At 40.4% G+C, this 17,331-nt stretch overlaps 1 protein-coding gene across 2 annotated transcripts in view; it reads left to right on the top strand.

Moving 5' to 3' along the window:
• The first annotated feature begins 280 nt into the window (after nucleotides 1-280).
• LOC124424025 (MOXD1 homolog 2) overlaps nucleotides 281-17,331 on the top strand; it is a 151,077-nt gene continuing 134,026 nt past the window's right edge. For both annotated transcript variants that reach the window (XM_046962482.1, XM_046962481.1), the window contains exon 1: nucleotides 281-1,315. The gene's annotated coding sequence lies outside the window, so the exon portion shown is untranslated. The remainder of the gene's footprint in view (nucleotides 1,316-17,331) is intronic.

A 17,331-nucleotide genomic window follows, 5' to 3' on the forward strand; every position in this document is an offset into this window, starting at 1 on the left:
AAAAGGATGAGAGATCGTGAAACGGTGTGAGTTGGCAAAAAAGAGAGGGAGAGAGAGAGAAATAGAAGGAGAAGGTAGGAAGTATGATAGTTCGCGGAGGGGGGGGGGTAGAGAAAGAGAGAGGAGGAAGAGAGTATGGAGTTGAGGAACGAAGTGGAAGGGAGAGGATAGGAGAATCAGTGGATGAGGGGTTGGAGCGCCTAGGGTCGCGCGCTCGCGCGCGCGTGGCGCGTTGGATGGTAGGTCGGAGAGGTGGGGGACCTAGGCAGAAATCAGTCGAGTCCCGGCCTCAGGTCGAGACGGGTGTTCAGTTCACAGGCGAGAGCCGTGGCGCGCGGTTCGCTTGTGTCGTAGTGTCGTCATTGTTATCGTCCGTCGTCATCACGTCGTTATCCTTTTCGTCCTTGTCGTCGCGTTGTCGTCTAACATTGTTTACTCTCTCTCTCTCTCTTTAACTACTTCGTATGATCGCACACGTTATTTCACTCGGTTCAACGAGCTTTCCTTTTACGATCGTATCTGAAGTCGTATCTAGAGAAACGACTCATCAGACCCTTTACGCGTTACGTCTCCTCTACTCTTTCCTCATTCTCTCGTTAAATAAGAAAAGAAAATTTCTTTTCTTTCTTAGAAAAGAGGAGAGAGAGAGAGAGAGAGAGAGAGAGAGAGAGAGAGAGAGAGAGAGAGAGAAAGAGGGACTACAAAGAAGGACCAAAGTGATATTTTTCTTTTAAAAAGTTTCCACGTGTGTGATTAATTAAAGATTTTGATCAGTGTTTTCATTTTTTTTTGCTCCGGACGTAAAGATCAAAGTGTACGGAGACGTGTTAAATTTGTTCGATTTGTGGCAAAAAATAGAAAACGATCGAAGGATTGAAACTTCGAACTGAAATAAACGAAAAAGTTTCTTGAGAGAATCTGCGTACGAGAAAAGTGGCAACTTTGACCGATATCCCGTATTCGCGTGGACGCTATTTTGTACGGGATACGTCCGTATATCGGTCTTCTCTTTGGTGCTACGAGTTTTTCTTTTTTTTTTTTTTTTATTATTTTTCCTTCTCTCTTTCTCATTTCCTCTTTCGCGTGTGACAGTGACGATACTGTGTGTGCGGCATAAAACGGAGGAGCAATAAAAAAGGAAAGAGAGAGGAGATCACGCGATAGATAGAACGTGATCGGAGAAACTTTTCAACGCTGGAATTATCTAAGGAAGAAGGGTACGCAAGGAGAAGAGAAAGAGGAGGGAAAAGGACGAAGGAAGAAGCCGACTGTTAAAAACCGGAGGCAAGAACGCGAAAGCACTTCTTACCAAGTGGTAAGCTGCTTCTTTTTCCTCATCCTTTTTTTTCCCTCTTTCAAGCTTTATTCTCGCAGCCAAGTTAGTCCTTTTTATCCTTTCTTTACGAACGATCGAGAGCGGAGGGCACTTGTTCTGATCTGGGTCGAACTCTCACGATCGACCTCTGAAAAGAAAGATAGAATTCACGATGGCAAAGAGTTCGAGAGGTCCAGTCTCGTAATCTCTTTGATAATATCGGACGTCGATCGCTCTTGTGTTCGCTTCCGTCCGATGGAAGCGGATGGTCAAAGGGCCAGAGGATAGGGCGAAGGGTGAAGACTCAGAAACGACGATTGCTCGAAAGAGATGATTGTAAGACTCCATGCTGCTTTGCGTTTTATCATTCGCTTCTTTGAAACTTATCCTCTCCGTCCTTTACTTTCTGCTGCTTCTTTCCTTTCTCTATCTCATTCTCTTTTCTCACGTTTTACCGTAAATCTTTCGATGGACGAATGCATTTTAGATGAATAGTTCAGCGCGTTCGCCGTTACAGTCAAAAGAGAGTCGACGATACATCTAGAGAGAGAGAGAGAGAGAGAGAGAGAGAGAGAGAGAGAGAGAAGGATGTTTACTGTCTAGATATTTTATTCGAAAAGTATCGATAGTTCTGTGAATGTTATGTTTATACGTTTGCATATCGGCATAAACGGATTTAAGAGTAATCTTGATTTATTGTCAAATAAATTAATATAAAATCGATTGATACAGTTTAAATTATATAGATTATTATACATAGGCAATTGAAGGGAAATGAGAACGAAGAGACGAGTGGACGATTCGTTTAAGAAAATGATTGATTTTTACTAACTAATATCGAAAATATTGTTTTAAAGGTTTATCGTATTTAGTTGAAATAATATTTGTTCTTAATGGGGAAAAAGAAAGAATACGTATAAGCAACATTGACGGAACAAGAATCACCTTTCGTCGATCGGTCAAGGTAGCTTTTGTACGTGAGTTCGTGCTATGGACCGTCGACATCCAATTCGCCAAAGGTAGAGAGAAGAATTTAAGAGCATTGTCGTGTCGTCTCTGTTCCAGCCGGAAATAAGAAAAGTTGAGAACGAAACTCTTTACGCGGCTCTCCGCGACGGCTCACTTCGGCCATTCGTTCCTTCCCTCTCTCCCTCTCTCTCTCTCTCTCTCTCTCTCTCTCTCTCTCTCTCTCTCTCTCTTTCTCAACGATATCTGAGAGGGCGAGAGTGCAAGGGAGTAAACCTCTGTAAATCTTGGAACGAATTCACAAGCGTATCTCCTTCGAAAGCGTCGCCGAGCGAGCCGCTAAAAAATGTGACGCGGAAATGATGCGCGATAAAGTGTTCGCCGAGATGAATCGTTCGAGGTGTAACTTTTACCACGGAGACGTCTTGCGGAAGCTATATATTCCTGTCTATGTGCGTAAATTTCTCTTACTCCCTCTATCTCGTTGCGTGCACTGCCGAAAGGTGGGGGAGAGAGAGGGAGAGAGAGAGAGAGAGAGAGAGGAAGAGAAAGAGGCAAAGAGAAAAAGACGAAATCGGTTTCTCGCAGAGACAAGTATCCTTCCATCTTTATTGCTAGAAATGAATTCGAGCGTATTTTTCGGCTTTTGCCTGAGAATCGAAATGCATTTTGCTTCTCCCCCCCCCTCTCTCTCTCTCTGTCATTATTTCTCCTTTTCCATTTCTCCTTTCTTCTTTTTTCTTTCCAAACTTCGAACGAGATATTTCTTCGTCACGTGCCGGAAATGAAACGCGCAGATGAGACTTCCGTGGTTTTCCTCTAGCATCCTCGATCCAACATTTTTGTAAGTCGATGAATATGGTATTTCCCTTCTCAAGAATCTTCTTTCAAAGGATGGAAAGTAAAACGAATATTTTATCTGAAATAGGGAGCATGCCCACGCTATATTTGAAAAGAAGATAATTACAATTCGTGTATTCATGATATTGCGTGTGCGTGACAGTTTGTAATTAAATTTTTTACAAATATCGACATTACGATTGACTTGTAAGAAGATCAAAGACTATTTTATTTTAATTATTGATTCTCGTTGATTCCTCACGAAATCTTTCTATTCTATTCTTTACATTATTTTATCAATCTATTTGTTTATGAGCAGTCTAGACTTCCTCTTATATATTTTATTTTCTTCATGCAATCGTTCTTATCTCTCGTAGTCTGGACAAATGTTGTACTAAAATTTGCCTAATCATAAATACAAATACGTCCTGTATAAATACCGACGGTTTGTGTGAATGCGTTTGTGCACAGGTTACCGCAAGGACTACTTGCGCGTGCGCGCTCCCTCTCTCTCTCTCTCTCTCTCTCTCTCTCTCTCTCTCTCTCTCTCTCTCTCTCCCTCCCCCTTTCTTTCCGTTGGGTCATCGAAGGCCAAAAACGTACAATGGCGATATTATCGAGAACACGATGTAATTTTTACACCGCCTCTCGTTGATTTTAGTCCTACGAGCGATACGGAAATCGTGCTAATAATCAATCATACTACGACAGTAAAGCACTTTGAAACATTCCGCTTGACTTTTAAAACGAGCGGCAACGATCGATCTTCGACAGTATCGATTTTATCGATGGAACTATTTCATCATCGGTTATATATAAAGCAAAGTAATTAATAACAGATTTGTTTGCCTTTAATTACTTTCGTTTCCATAAAATGAACATATCTTGAAGTTGTTTCTACTTGAAAACGTGTTTGTACGGTTCGACGAATAAATTAGACGAATAAATGTGGAATAGAAGCGAAACACTTTGATCCTTTCGATCTATGAATTCAAGTTAGCGTTCGTAAAATTTGAACCAAAGTTTGGGAATGTCCGAGTTCGTCGAAATTCGTAAGAACGAAGAATTGACGTAAAATTCTCGTCGTTTCAAAGAGAAAAGGCGGAAAGAGAAGACGGCAGATATAAACGGATACAAGACGATCTTTTCGCGAGACCGTGTATGTTGCATCGATTTCGAAAGTTTTTGACCCGGACGTACCGAATTTCCATAACTTGAGAAATGGTTTCTTTTGTAAAGTGAGAAAAGATCTTTGTCGAGAGGAAAAGAGAGAAAGAGAACCAAGAGAGATGGTGAGCGAAGATAAAAAAAAAGAAGAAACGAGAAGGCCAAGCTATACGTTACGCGTTTGTCCTACGGCAAAGATCTTTTACCGACTATCTCCTTTAAGCTTCTCGGAAGCTTTTCTTCTTCGTTTCAGCTTCGTCGTCTGGTCCAAGAAACACACCCCCTTCTTGGTCGCGTTTTCTCTCCACTTTTATTTCTTTTTCTTTCTTTCACAAACACATCCATACACGCACACCTACACACATTTTCCTTCTCTTCCTTTCCTTTCTTTTATTTTCTTTACATGGAAATCGTATGACGCTCGAACACTTTTCTTTCCTTCCCTCCTAACCCCCCCCCTCTTTCTCTCTCTCTCTCTCTCTCCCTCTCTCTCTGTCTCGCTATCTTTCTCTTTTCCAATCCCGGCCGTCTGTTTTCCACACGAAAACAATCCGTCGACTTTTCCACCCCTTTCTTTTCTTCTCGAGTCCTTTCAAATTTTCTAGTCCGACTATTTTATGGATATTTCGACACAACGGGAGCCATTTTCTTGCGCGAGACGTTCCTTTCCTTACCGGTAGTGTTACCCGTTGACAACATTTAGATATATATATATATATATCTCTCGCACTCTCTTTCGGCACTGTCTTCTACCTTCCTCTCGTGCTTTTTCTGAATTCTAAACGAACCCCCCTTGAGTGAGTTTGTCTTCAGAATGGCGTGACTCGACTATAGACGAAAACGCGAGGCGCCCTTCGAAAGGAAAGTGTTGCTCGAGAAAAAGTAAGAAAGAATGATATACGAGCAAACTTCATTCTTTCGGCTGATAACAACGACTTTTTACACTAATTTCTCGCGCCAGAAACTGCGTGTTAATTAAGATAAAACAACGTTCAAGTCAATTGTATTTAAATTAAGATGCGAGCATCACAGAAATACGTAATTTTTGCTGTCTTTATTTTTTTATTTACTTTTTTTTTTCTTTTTTTAATAAATTCGATTAAATCGAACTCGATAAAAAATGTGAGATTTATTCGAATATACTTTGATATAGAAAATTATTGCGTTTTCGATGACGCTAACAGAATTACGTAATGTGGCGATTTTCAAATGGGCAATGGAAAGAGATCAAGGTCTAAATAATCCAATAGATAAGGCTACAATAAAGGTCGATATCCAATAGCTACACGACCTCTCACGTCGGCCAGGAGTCTACCCACTACTGAATACTAGTCGACTAACGTGAGCCACGCGATACCAATCTCTTCGGTATATTCCTCTACGAGCAAAACTCTTGTGCTTTCACGTATGAGAAAAGTCGCGTACAGGTACATGGACAAGGAGACATATCGATCTGATTTATTATTCGATAGTTTCACAACTTCTCTTCCCGTTCACGTTTTTCGGACGCTAATTCATAATTTATTGCCAATTTTCTTATTATTCGATCGCATGTCTCGCACAATAATTTCTACGAGTTTCATTCATACACGCTCGTTAGACGATGAGGTTTTGCTTAATTGTTTGTCAGTGAAAATGTACTTACCTACTCGCCAGGAAAATTATACGCTTCGATCAACTTTTCTTGCTTTTCTTTACGAATACAAAACCCGTATGGAATATTATGGATCCAACGTTTTGACTTTATAATTAACTCGTAAGCATATCTTTTTTTTTTTAACGTACTTATATCATGATTTGTATTTTAATACTTTAATCCATCTCAGCTCTCTATTAAAGGCAACGCGTGTACTAACGTTGACCGTATGCTTAGAAAATGTGAACGTCGTGCGCATCCCGATGCACTCCTACCACAAGCGAATCACGTATTTCTTAGCGTTTCCGCCCACGATGCCGGTTATATTCGCAAAAGTTTTTCACCTCTGCGGGTATTCGACCTCAATGCGATACGTGCCAAGTACGGAATTCCAGTCAAAATAACGAATGCTCTCATTCCTTCGTGTTAGAAGTACCAAAAACGGACTCCATAATGAACATACCGATAAAACTTGAAAGTTCAACAAACCATTTTCTTCTAACATTTGATTTCTTCTTCAACATATCATCCAAATAGATATTATTTTTCGATATTTATATAGAACGATCTTTAGAGATTCTTTTCTTTACTATCTTAACTAGTAACGAAAGAATAAGAGAGACAAAGATGCATGCATCAGGAAAAAAGGATTCTGGATATAAATCCGGATGAAAATGTTTTCACCGCAACAACGACGACCACGGGCTGACCGATGCGTAAATTAATATAATTAGCCAGCTAAAGCCTCGATAATACCAATTAGCAAAATCTAGATCGTTGGTAGAATTAACGGGCCGCTGGGTGTGACAATCCCTCCCCCTCTTCCTCTCTCTCTCTCTCTCTCTCTCTCTCTCTCGCTCTAGCTCGTTCCCAAAGCCCAATTATCCTAATCCGGAATAAACTCTGAAACACTTGTTCGCACCCTCGTCGAGACTGTTTAACAGGTTATATACAAATTTTGTTGCAAGTATTGTATCATAGCTTCGTAGATCTTCTTCGTCTCTTTTTAATATTTTATCCTTATTACGAAAAATACTAATTAGATTAAATGCGAGCCGACTGTAATTATTATGCTCGAATTTGTTGTCTCTCAATCGATCTGTAAAATCCATACGTTATTTATATTCGATTTATTCGAAATAAGACCAAAGTGATTCGTATGATCGATTTCTCTAATTAACAGGACACAGGCGGCTTACATTTTCGAGGAGATCAAAGGCCTTAGATTTACTAGCGGTTCCAACAATGATTGTTCGCCGAAAGAGACGCTTAATTAGATGGGCGTTAATACATGTCGTTCATTTGGTACGATTAATTCCTTGTGATTTTCGGCGAACGGACATTATCGTTAATTATTAAATGGACGTGCACGTCGATGTAGCCTGTCGGCAACTAATCTACCGACATCTAACCCATAACGGCATGTAAAGGACTCAATCTCTACATGTTTGCGATTCAGAACATTGTGGAAAATTATCCGATGGAACTTGGAATATCTAAACCGATCATTTGAATTATCGTATATCTTTTAATTGTTTGTTTGTTTGTTTGTTTGTTTGTTTGTTTTTTTTTTTGGACCGGTTTACTGCGTGCGTATTAAAAACATGTATTGGAAAAGAGCCAGATTTCAGTTTTAATTCGATTTCGAAAGGACAAATCGTGCGTCGTTTTACAACGTTTTCAACACTTTCGACAAATGTCGATTTTGTCGACGCACTGTGAGAAGATGGAACGAAAATACTAAACGAATGAAGAGGAGAGCGAGGGAAGAGAAGTCACGCCCACAGGCCTATGGGCATACCAAGAGACAGCAGAGTCTCGTGACGCTCGTTAATTGCCATCGGATGGCAGTGAATGCCATTCGACTTTTGGTTCTTCCAATAGGAGAGGAGACACCGGTAATGATCATCGAAAAGAATGCTAATCGATAGAGAAAACGTTGGTCGCACAGGCCTCGTGTCCGATACGATCTATAATTTCGACTCGTAAAAGACGGAGAGAGAGAAAGAGATATGGGGGATATATAAATGAACGAGTGGTCACTATGGATAGAAAGAGACAAAGAGTACGGATACGTCGTTCTGGGAAGTAGGACGGACAAAGGGTGATTCGTGACGTGTAATAGAAAGGGAAAGAGAGAAAGTGAGATGGAAGAGAGGCGTACTTACAAATTACGACGGGGCAGAGTCGCGAGCAGGCCGGTGGACAAGCCGGCAATTTGGGGAGGACGACGAGATTAAGCTGCTCCCCAAAAACCATCATTTCGACGCGACGGAGGTACGCATTATCCGCGAGAAACGGCGAGAAGAGAGAGAGAGAGAGAGAGAGAGAAAGAACGAACGTATCCCTCTCTTTGACTTGCTAATTCCGAATTGGCCCCCATGCTGGATGATTCGCTCTGCTCCTTGATGTTTGCTTCCCTTGCTCTCTAAGATTATTATCGACGCCCTCTTGTGCAAATTCCTATCGTTTCTTTCTTTATTTTTTCTTTTTATCTTTTACTACGTTTCCGTATGAATATGAAAAGGATTAGAACCGAAACTCTCTCCAAATGGAACTTGATTTTATTCTTTCGATTTGTTGACCTCCTTTCTCAGAATTTCTTTTTTTCTTTCCTTTTTTCGCGTAAAAAAAGAAAGAAACGATATCAAAATGTTTATAATAATTTATTCATTTGATATATTATTAAACAGACCGTAATCGGCTCTTTAATTTGCCTCGCGGTTACGGAAAGTATACGAGTGTATGTAGATGACGTAAGTATATTGTGACGCTTTTACGGAAAAGAACGAAAATAATTCCCGCGAGTGTAGAGCATTATATACCTGTTGTCCGAGGGACGAGCAGAACCGACAAACGACGAAAAAGCATCCCTCTTTGACTTGCTAATTTTGAATTGGTCCCGTGGCGGGTCGAATCATCCTCTTTCACATACACCCACACATACGATCTCACGTACAATTATTATCGATGTGGTTTACGCACGAGGTGAACCAGTGTCGCGTTTCGACTTTCCCGTGGTCTAATAGAAAGAGAAAGAGATAAAAGGGGTAAAGAGGGGGGAGGGCGGGAGAGGGAGAGAAAAAGCGGGCGCGTGGCTTTTGTTGAGAGAAATTTTCGTCGCTGGTAAACGTATTGTGTTCTGCTTCGTTCCATCACGCCTCGCCAATATCCATCGATTCGAGCTTTTGTCGCATGCTAAAACCCCGCGATATGAATCGAAATGATTAATTGAATATCGGTATCCTACGCTGGGTTGCGAGCGAGAGCAATCGATCTCGACATTGATGTAGCTTTTCTGTTAGCTCAGGTGGCCGGAATGTAGCATAAAATAAAAATAAAAAAAGAATAGAAAAAAAAAAGGAAAGAAAGGATCAGACAAAAAGTACATGCCTCGTAAATGACTCACCGAAGTACGAAGAAGTAGAGGTTAAAGGTAACGGTGGAAATAAGGATTTGGAGTGAGAGGTGAGACGGGGAAGAGTGGTAAAAGTTTATGTAATGTTCGTTATTGCATCGCACCCCCGTTCGGAAACACGTCGAGCCGTCTTGGAATTATAAAGTACCATTAAGGACGAGTTTATCCTTAAATGCGGTGCAAAAGGGCAACACTTCCGCGATTTTACCTCGAAGTTTCCTCGTTAAGTCGCTCTCGATGCTTCGCCGTTGGAACCAACGAAGGAAGCATGGAAGAAAGCAACGAAGCAACGAAGCAACGAAGGAAGCAACGAAGGAAGGAAGGAAGGAAGGAAGGAAGGAAGGAAGTTTCGGACTCGAGGAGACGAAGGAAAAACGAAGATCGATTCAACGTCTTTCAGCCATCCTCCGACTTACAATCTCGAGTTAGACGAGTTAGAAGCAAAAGGGAACAAAAAGGACGGATTACTCGAGCAAACTAAAAGAGATCGAAATACGATAAAAGTGTTCCTTTAATTTTTAAAACGACCAAACGACTTAAAATTTTCTTTTTTTTTTTTTTTTTTTTTTTTTTTTCAAATCTTTCGACATTGATTTTCATGATCGCTTATAAAACAATCAAATATGTTTTTTATCAAATATATTTAAAAAAAAATCTTTTGGATAAAAAATAGACAATTTTGTTATTATAATATAATCATCGTTTAACTGCAGTGATATTAAAGAATACTTTTGAATTAAAGTGTACGCGTCGGTAGGCAGTAAAGTTTGCTTTCTGCGAGGCAGGGCTTTAAGAGCCCTACGTAAGCACCTACGAGTGGCCTCGACAATCCGTGAATCAACGTGCATCAGCCACGACAATGGCTGTTCGAGGTCTCCAAGAAGTCGTCGTTGATCGATGTAAATGCACTTTCAGCTACGAACAACGACCAGAGAGTAGTTGGAGTCTATTCTCCTCCCCCCCCTCTCTCTCTCTCTCTCTCTTTTACTCTTTCTCCATCCTAAGTAATTGTGTGACCATGTCGATCCATCGGTATAACGAATAGTACAAACGATTCTTTGTGCCCTGCGAAACGGTCATTTAATGCTCGTAACTTTTTGACCTCTCTCTTCTTTTTTCCCCCTTTTATATTATTCTCAAAAGAGAGTCGTTGAAAGTTGACGTCGTGACAGGTGAGATAAGGTCTCTATACATTGACTCGAGATTTAATGAAAGGTTTCGCTGCAGTCGAGGACCGACGGATTTTATTTAAAACTCAAAGGCACATTAAAATATGAATGTAGGCATGTACACGAAAATAGAAAATTTTAACGAAAGATAAGTGTCGTTGGATCCTTCGAAAAAGTATCTATTTTCCGTTATCTTACAACATTATATTCAACATCGACTCTAAGGAAGATTGAAAGGGAAAGAAAGAGAAGGAGGATGGATTGATGGAGTGACAAGGCATATCTCCCTGGTTTACGCGTTCACACAAGCCGACCATATCTGTATCTATAAATACGAACACCAAGGAGAATAATATAATTATCTCCGTGATGTATGGAGGCACTCATCCATTTCTTAGCCGTAACATTCGTCATGCGACGCAGATGACGCCGACCTATTCGTTCGTTCCTCCTCCTCCTCCTCCTATTACTCTTCCTCCGCCGCTTCCTCCTCCGAGTTATTTCGCCTCTCCAACGTCGCCCTTTTCTTTGGCGGCGCCTTTCGAAGTACCCTGGAGTTAATAAAAAAATTATTTTTAAAATAGACACCCCCCCAACGGTGGTAGTGACACTCATATCCTCTCAAATTTCCTTTCTCTCTTTCATTTAGTTCACCCAGAATATCGAACAACATTTTATTATTTAATTTCGAAAGGTACGAATTGAATGCAATTATTGATAATTTATTTATATATGTTATTCATTGTATTTATATTACTTTATAATTAGTAGAGATTGGAAATGACTCTTGTATGGACATTTTCTATCCAGAGAATATGCACTTGTCGGTGTAGTCTCTGCCATTATTTTCAAAACTTATTTTTACGACGATTTAACGAGCATATACAAGTTCTTAATTCTTATTTCCTTTTTAATATTTTATCACGTTCAATTGGCGATAAATTTTCGTCAAATGTTTTTTCAAATTTTTATCACGTTCGTTTTTAGTGACATTTCGCATGATAACGTAGCCGTAACAAGTCTTGTTAATTTTTGTCGAAACAATATCAACCGGAAGACTGCCGTTTACCTTTAGCCGGAAAAATAATAACGCTGTTTGCAAAAGTACAGAATGGTATCGTCGTTGTGAGTATCGGTGATGAAAAACAGTACCGAGCATGTCCACGAATCAAAATTCGAGATTTTACTTTGTCATTCGGTATGCTATCAGCAACGACATGGTAAAAAGCAATGTTTTTCAGATAGTTGTTTTACAGGCTAAATCATCGAATACAACCGAACGAGTAACGTGTTATTCTTTCTTTTCGACCGTTGCATACATAATTCTTCACAAAATGTATTCACCCAGTTTTATTTCCATTATCGGAAGATTATTTTTCTAATTGTTCAATTCGTTTCATCTAAAATATATCAGTACGATGAATTTAAACCATAAACACATCTTTTAACAAGTGTATTATCGAATTGGAAGATAAAGTCAAGTCTAGGCATGCATATAGAGAATCGAAGGGGAGGAAGAATACAGGCCATGGGTCTCTTAAAGAGCAACGCCTTCTGACATTATACGCTGGAAAAACATTAGGGTCGCATGAAGAGCCTAATAGCAGAGGAAGCATATATCTTTGACGCCTTGTTCCAATATCAAATACGTATATTCGTTCTCTTCTACGATTCGTCGTCTCGATAACTTCTCTCCTCTTTCTCTCTCTCTCTCTCTCTCTCTCTCTCTCTCTCTCTCTCTCTATCTATCTTTCTCTCTCTCTCTCTCTACATGCAGCAAAAGTTTCAACACTGCACGAGTGACGAATATTAGTGCCAAGAGACGAAGGTAACGTCGTCTAATGAGTAGACCGCGCGAGGAAGGCGTCATCAAGAAGCGTGTATGGAGTTCTCAAGAACGGTGAGAAAGACGAAACGACAAGGAGTTTGGATGGAGATCGTGTACGTGTACGTGTATGTGTGTGTGTGTGTGTGAAAGAGAGCGAGAGAGAAAATGTTCGTTCTAGCGCGAAAAGGGGTTTCAGCTTTGCAGCTTGTTAGTCGAAATCGTTCTTCTACCGACAGTCGTTTTCGTGAATGTCGAGTTAACGTCTATTTGCCGGATCAGAATAAAACGGTGTAGGTGGTGGAAGACGACGAGAGGATACCATTCTAACACCTTTTACCTCTCTCTCTCTTTCTCTCTCTTTCCTTTCTTTTCCTTTTCTCTTCGCTTTCTCCGTTCATCTCTTAGGAATGTTCGAGAGTCGGTAAAATCGGCGTGCAGCCGCCGGAGAATTTATCGTTTGCCTAGGCAAGAGGACGACAATTAGCTCGAAGTACCCTTGGCAGGAACGCTAAGAGATAGAAAGAGAGAGAGAGAGAGAGAGAGAGAGAGAAAAGAAAAAGCATCCTTTTAACCTCGAAGACGTAGCCGTTTACGAGTTCAGAGTTTGGAATCGCTCCGGTTTCATGCTACTCGAAGGAACTAATTAGATAAAGGTTGCTCGTTCTGGTCGTTCTTTTCCATTTCTTTTCTTTTCCATTCCCACCTCTCGAAATTTTCCCTCTTTCTTTCTTCTTCTCTGTCGTTTTATATCTTTATTCCATATTATCTATCATCTTGAAGTAAAATTTTTACTTTCTAATGCTTTTCTGTTCTCGCTTTATCGTAAATCTATATATGAATCTGTATACAACATATATTAACCATTTCAATCTAATTTTTCCATTCCAAGTTCTTTGAATTGAATCGAAAGTAATAAAACTTGTCCGACCACGTGCATTAACACGTAGACAAATTTATAGAATGAGTCATAATATTCTGAAGGACGAATGACGTATTCGCAAGAGTCGTAGTAATAGTTAGTAATGTAGTAAAGTAAGCTTCATTGGCCCTATGCTTTTAACTTGTACATTAGCCTTTAAGTACCTTTTCTCGTCGATATAGGATAAGCGTGAAAAAAATAAAAAGAGGAGGAGAGTTGCACTCTCGACAGGGACATAAACGTAGGAAAAAAAGAAAGGAATAGAAGGACTATGTTCTTGGAGAAAAAATATCTTTAGTGAGATCGACACAACGTTTTATATGTTCAACGTCGTAGAAAGGTATTTATGGTCATACGTTATTGATTTTAACGAGTCAACGAAGAAAACTGGCATTTCCTTCTGTTACGATCGTACCGCGTTAATAGATTTGTGACAGGATTATAAAAAGACGTAAACTTTTCAAGGAGCGACTCACTATATCACATAATAATAACATAATTTTTCTTGATACTTTCGTTATCAATTTCATTTTACTTCAATAATATCAGATGTTTTCATATTTTCAGATAGATAGTACGACTTCAATTTGTCAATAAACGACGTAAAAAGCTAATGATTATCTCGAAAGCTAATAACTCGTCGTAAAGCGCATTACGTACATTATATTGCGAATTCGAAAAGCAAATTTAGCTTCGGGCCATAGCTCGCATCAATATGAAAGGAACCGTGTTAAGCCGCTGTCTTTCAAGCATCAGCTTCGTGTCCAACTTGGTTGCTGTAATATCCCTATCCTGTTGCGATTATGGTACCACTTAACTGCTCGCCTTAACGAGGGCACTGATCTCTTTCTTTCTCTTCTTTCCTCTCTCTCTCTCTCTCTCTCTCTCTCTCTCTCTCTGTCTGTCTGTCTCTCTCTTTCTCTCTTTCTCTCTCTCTCTCCCTCTTTTTCGTCCGTTAACATTGACCGGTACCGAAAGCGAATTTATAGAATGCTTTTCGTCTCGTTGCCTTTCGCTTTGCTCTCGCAGGCGAGGTTCGCACGTTCCTCCCACTTTCCTTTTTCCTTTCTCGCTTTTTATAAAGCTACCGATCTTTTTTTTATCAGCCGTAAGAACGATCGGAATTTCGCATCACGAAACATTGCCTTTATATACATAATTCAAACATCTTAAAAGCTATTTAATTCGAGAACCTGAGAGAACAACGTCAATTAAAAAGACGAGTATTTCTATTACTTGGAAACTATTCATTAAAATAGGAAGGATTCGAGTGGAGTATTATTCGGACCGCCTATATTTCAACATAATTGCGATATAATTGCGTTCGTTACTTTATTAATTACCAAATTATAAAAATAAAAAAAGAAAGCATTTCATAGAAATTTTACGAAATCGAAAAATCTACTTGAAGAAGAATCGAACGAACGATCGATCGATAGATAGATCGTTTCATTTCGAATATAGGTCGTCATTTCCTTTCTCTCTCTTGTAATTCGAATTCGATGACATTGAATCAGAGGAGCCAGAGAAATGCTTTTCATTGGCTCCATTCGCTTTCTGCTCGCGTGCAACTCGCACCTTCGATCTCGCCTCATTTCCTCTTCCTCCCGACCCTCGCTCTCTCTCTCTCTCTCTCTCTCTCTCTCTCTCTCTCCGTATTTCTCTCTCAATCCTTTCGATGGTTGGTCGCTGATACCGAGGCTCGCTGGTGGATAGACTAGCAAAGCTCGAATCACACCGAACGAAGTAGGAACTCTCGATGTTCGATGAGTTTCGTGCTCTCGTCGCAAAAGCAGACGATTCGTCTCACCTACTCTCAGCATTGAACCCACCTCTCTGGCTAACGCGATTTCTCTCCATTCCAGAAGCAAACCGCCATAAGGACCGTGCTAAGGTTCGTAAGTGCTTCGCCTCGAGCTTACCGTTCGTTCGATCTCATGAGATGTATGGTGAGAACATTCTCTCTCTCTCTCTCTCTCTCTCACACATACACACACACACACATCTCGTCTCATCTCATTTCCTTCAAGAGAATTAGGTTCTTCCGTACATTACGCGTAGGAACGTGCATAAGTCGCACCGAGTGATAATTCATCGACACTCGTCCCTGTTCCTACGCCTCTTTATCCGAAAGGATAAGTCGAGTCTTTTACTTTGATTTACCGATTACTTTCTTTCTCATACTTAGTTTCATGTAACTGTGAAACTTATTCAATTGTTATTATTATAAAGAATGAATGAAGAGGGAGAGAGAGAGAGAGAGAGAGAGAAACCCCCATGCAATTTCAAACGAGCTAGATCTCGGGAAACAAGCTTCGAGATAGATGCAATCTCTGAATTTGAATTCCACGACGGCCACGGTGATGGCGATGGCGATGACGATGGTCGATGGTTATGAGGCCATACGCGTTTTCTATCCGATCTGGTGTCTTGTCCAATGCGGGCAGAAGCCGCGAAAGAAAATGGAGGATGTGTATAAGAAAAGACGAGTGAGGGAGCGAGTGAAGAGACAAAGAGACAAAGAGGATATATGTAGACACGCTGCTCCAGCAAGCTGGTCGACTCCATCTTGTCTTATCGTTTCTCCTTCCTTTTATTTTGATTCATTTTCTCTCTTTTCTACATCGTCGTGCGTTGTCGCTCTTTGCGTCGGCATTTCATCGCCCACGCATACGAGAATCCAGTCAGCTGGGAAGAGAGCAGTCTCCTCTTCTTTCTCTTTTCTTCGCTCCTCTGCTTCGAGAATAACACGTGCAGGATATATCGTGTGCCAGTCTTGTCCAGCCTACGTATTTATGGTATCCGTGCGTAGCGAGAGAACGGAGGCACTCATTTTTCTCATTCTCTCGTATACACGTAAATTATTGTTATTGTTATCATTATAAAAAGCTATTCCTTTTTTCCCCTTTACTTTTTATTTCTCTCTCGGTGAAATGGAATTCCGTATGGTTTTAAGTATAGACTGGGGGCCATGTATTTACATATGTCGACGATGGGAATAATCTTCGATCTTACGCAGGTATTTGCCAGCGTAACAAAGAAAACAATTGGTTTCTCACGAGAACGCGGGCTCGTGACCTTCGCGACGATAGTGTCGCTGTAATTAGGGAAATTCATTCGTCGGTGCGTGCCGCGTTCCTTTTGATCGAACGATAATTAAAGGACCAAATGGCCTCGGAAGGAAGAGTTTCTAACAAGAGATCTGATGAAAAGACGTTAATGAACGAGTAGTTGGTCTCATAGTACGAGGAGGAAGTCATTAACTCATCATGTATCTTTTCGTTTGCGTGAAATTCGCTTCGAAAATGAATCCGATTTTATGTTCAACTTTTCTTCTTTTCGTATTTTTTCATCGTTAAAAGACACTTTTTTTAAGCTGTGTTAGAAAATCGACGAGATAAAAATGGAAAAGGATTTCCAGATGGATTCTTGTCTAGCATTTGCGAAAATTCGTATTTACGTTGGTAAGGAGAGAAAGCTTCTTCACCCACGTTTCTTGTTTCAGTTCTTCCCCTTCTTTTCGGATTTTCAGCGATGCGTTTGACGCGTCAAGGATGACGCGAAGTCGATGGTAGTTCGTGCTCTTCTTCGAAAATACGTGAATTCTGTTTCTCTCTCTCTCTCTCTCTCCCCTCGTCTCTTCATCGAACGAAAAGAAAGAGGGAAGAAGAAGAAAAAACAGAGTTACTACAGCTGTCTGAGGATCCTTCTTCCTTGTGCATTCCCTTCGATTGGAAATTTGAGTTTACACTAGAAACTCGGCAGCGTCTCGTCTCGTGTAGGCCGATTTTACGTATAAACGGGGAGCCGATATTTGACCATTTTCCTTTCCTTGTAAATGTGGGCACGGGTCTTTCGCTTGATCGATGCCGTGTTTTCTAATCTCCGTTACTGCTATTTATAATGTTGACAAAGAAGGAGCGAGTTCATCGATGCAGCTGTCGCGAAGCTATTAGTACTGTCGGCCGACCGAGAAATAAATTACTTTGTTCTATCTACAAAAATAAATCTCTCTCTTAACTTTTGATAAGCAAACTTGTTGATTATCTAAATAGAAAAAGATGTGGATAGCT

The sequence above is a fragment of the Vespa crabro genome, chromosome 5 (genome assembly GCF_910589235.1).
Source record: "Vespa crabro chromosome 5, iyVesCrab1.2, whole genome shotgun sequence".
Taxonomy (NCBI): domain Eukaryota; kingdom Metazoa; phylum Arthropoda; class Insecta; order Hymenoptera; family Vespidae; genus Vespa; species Vespa crabro.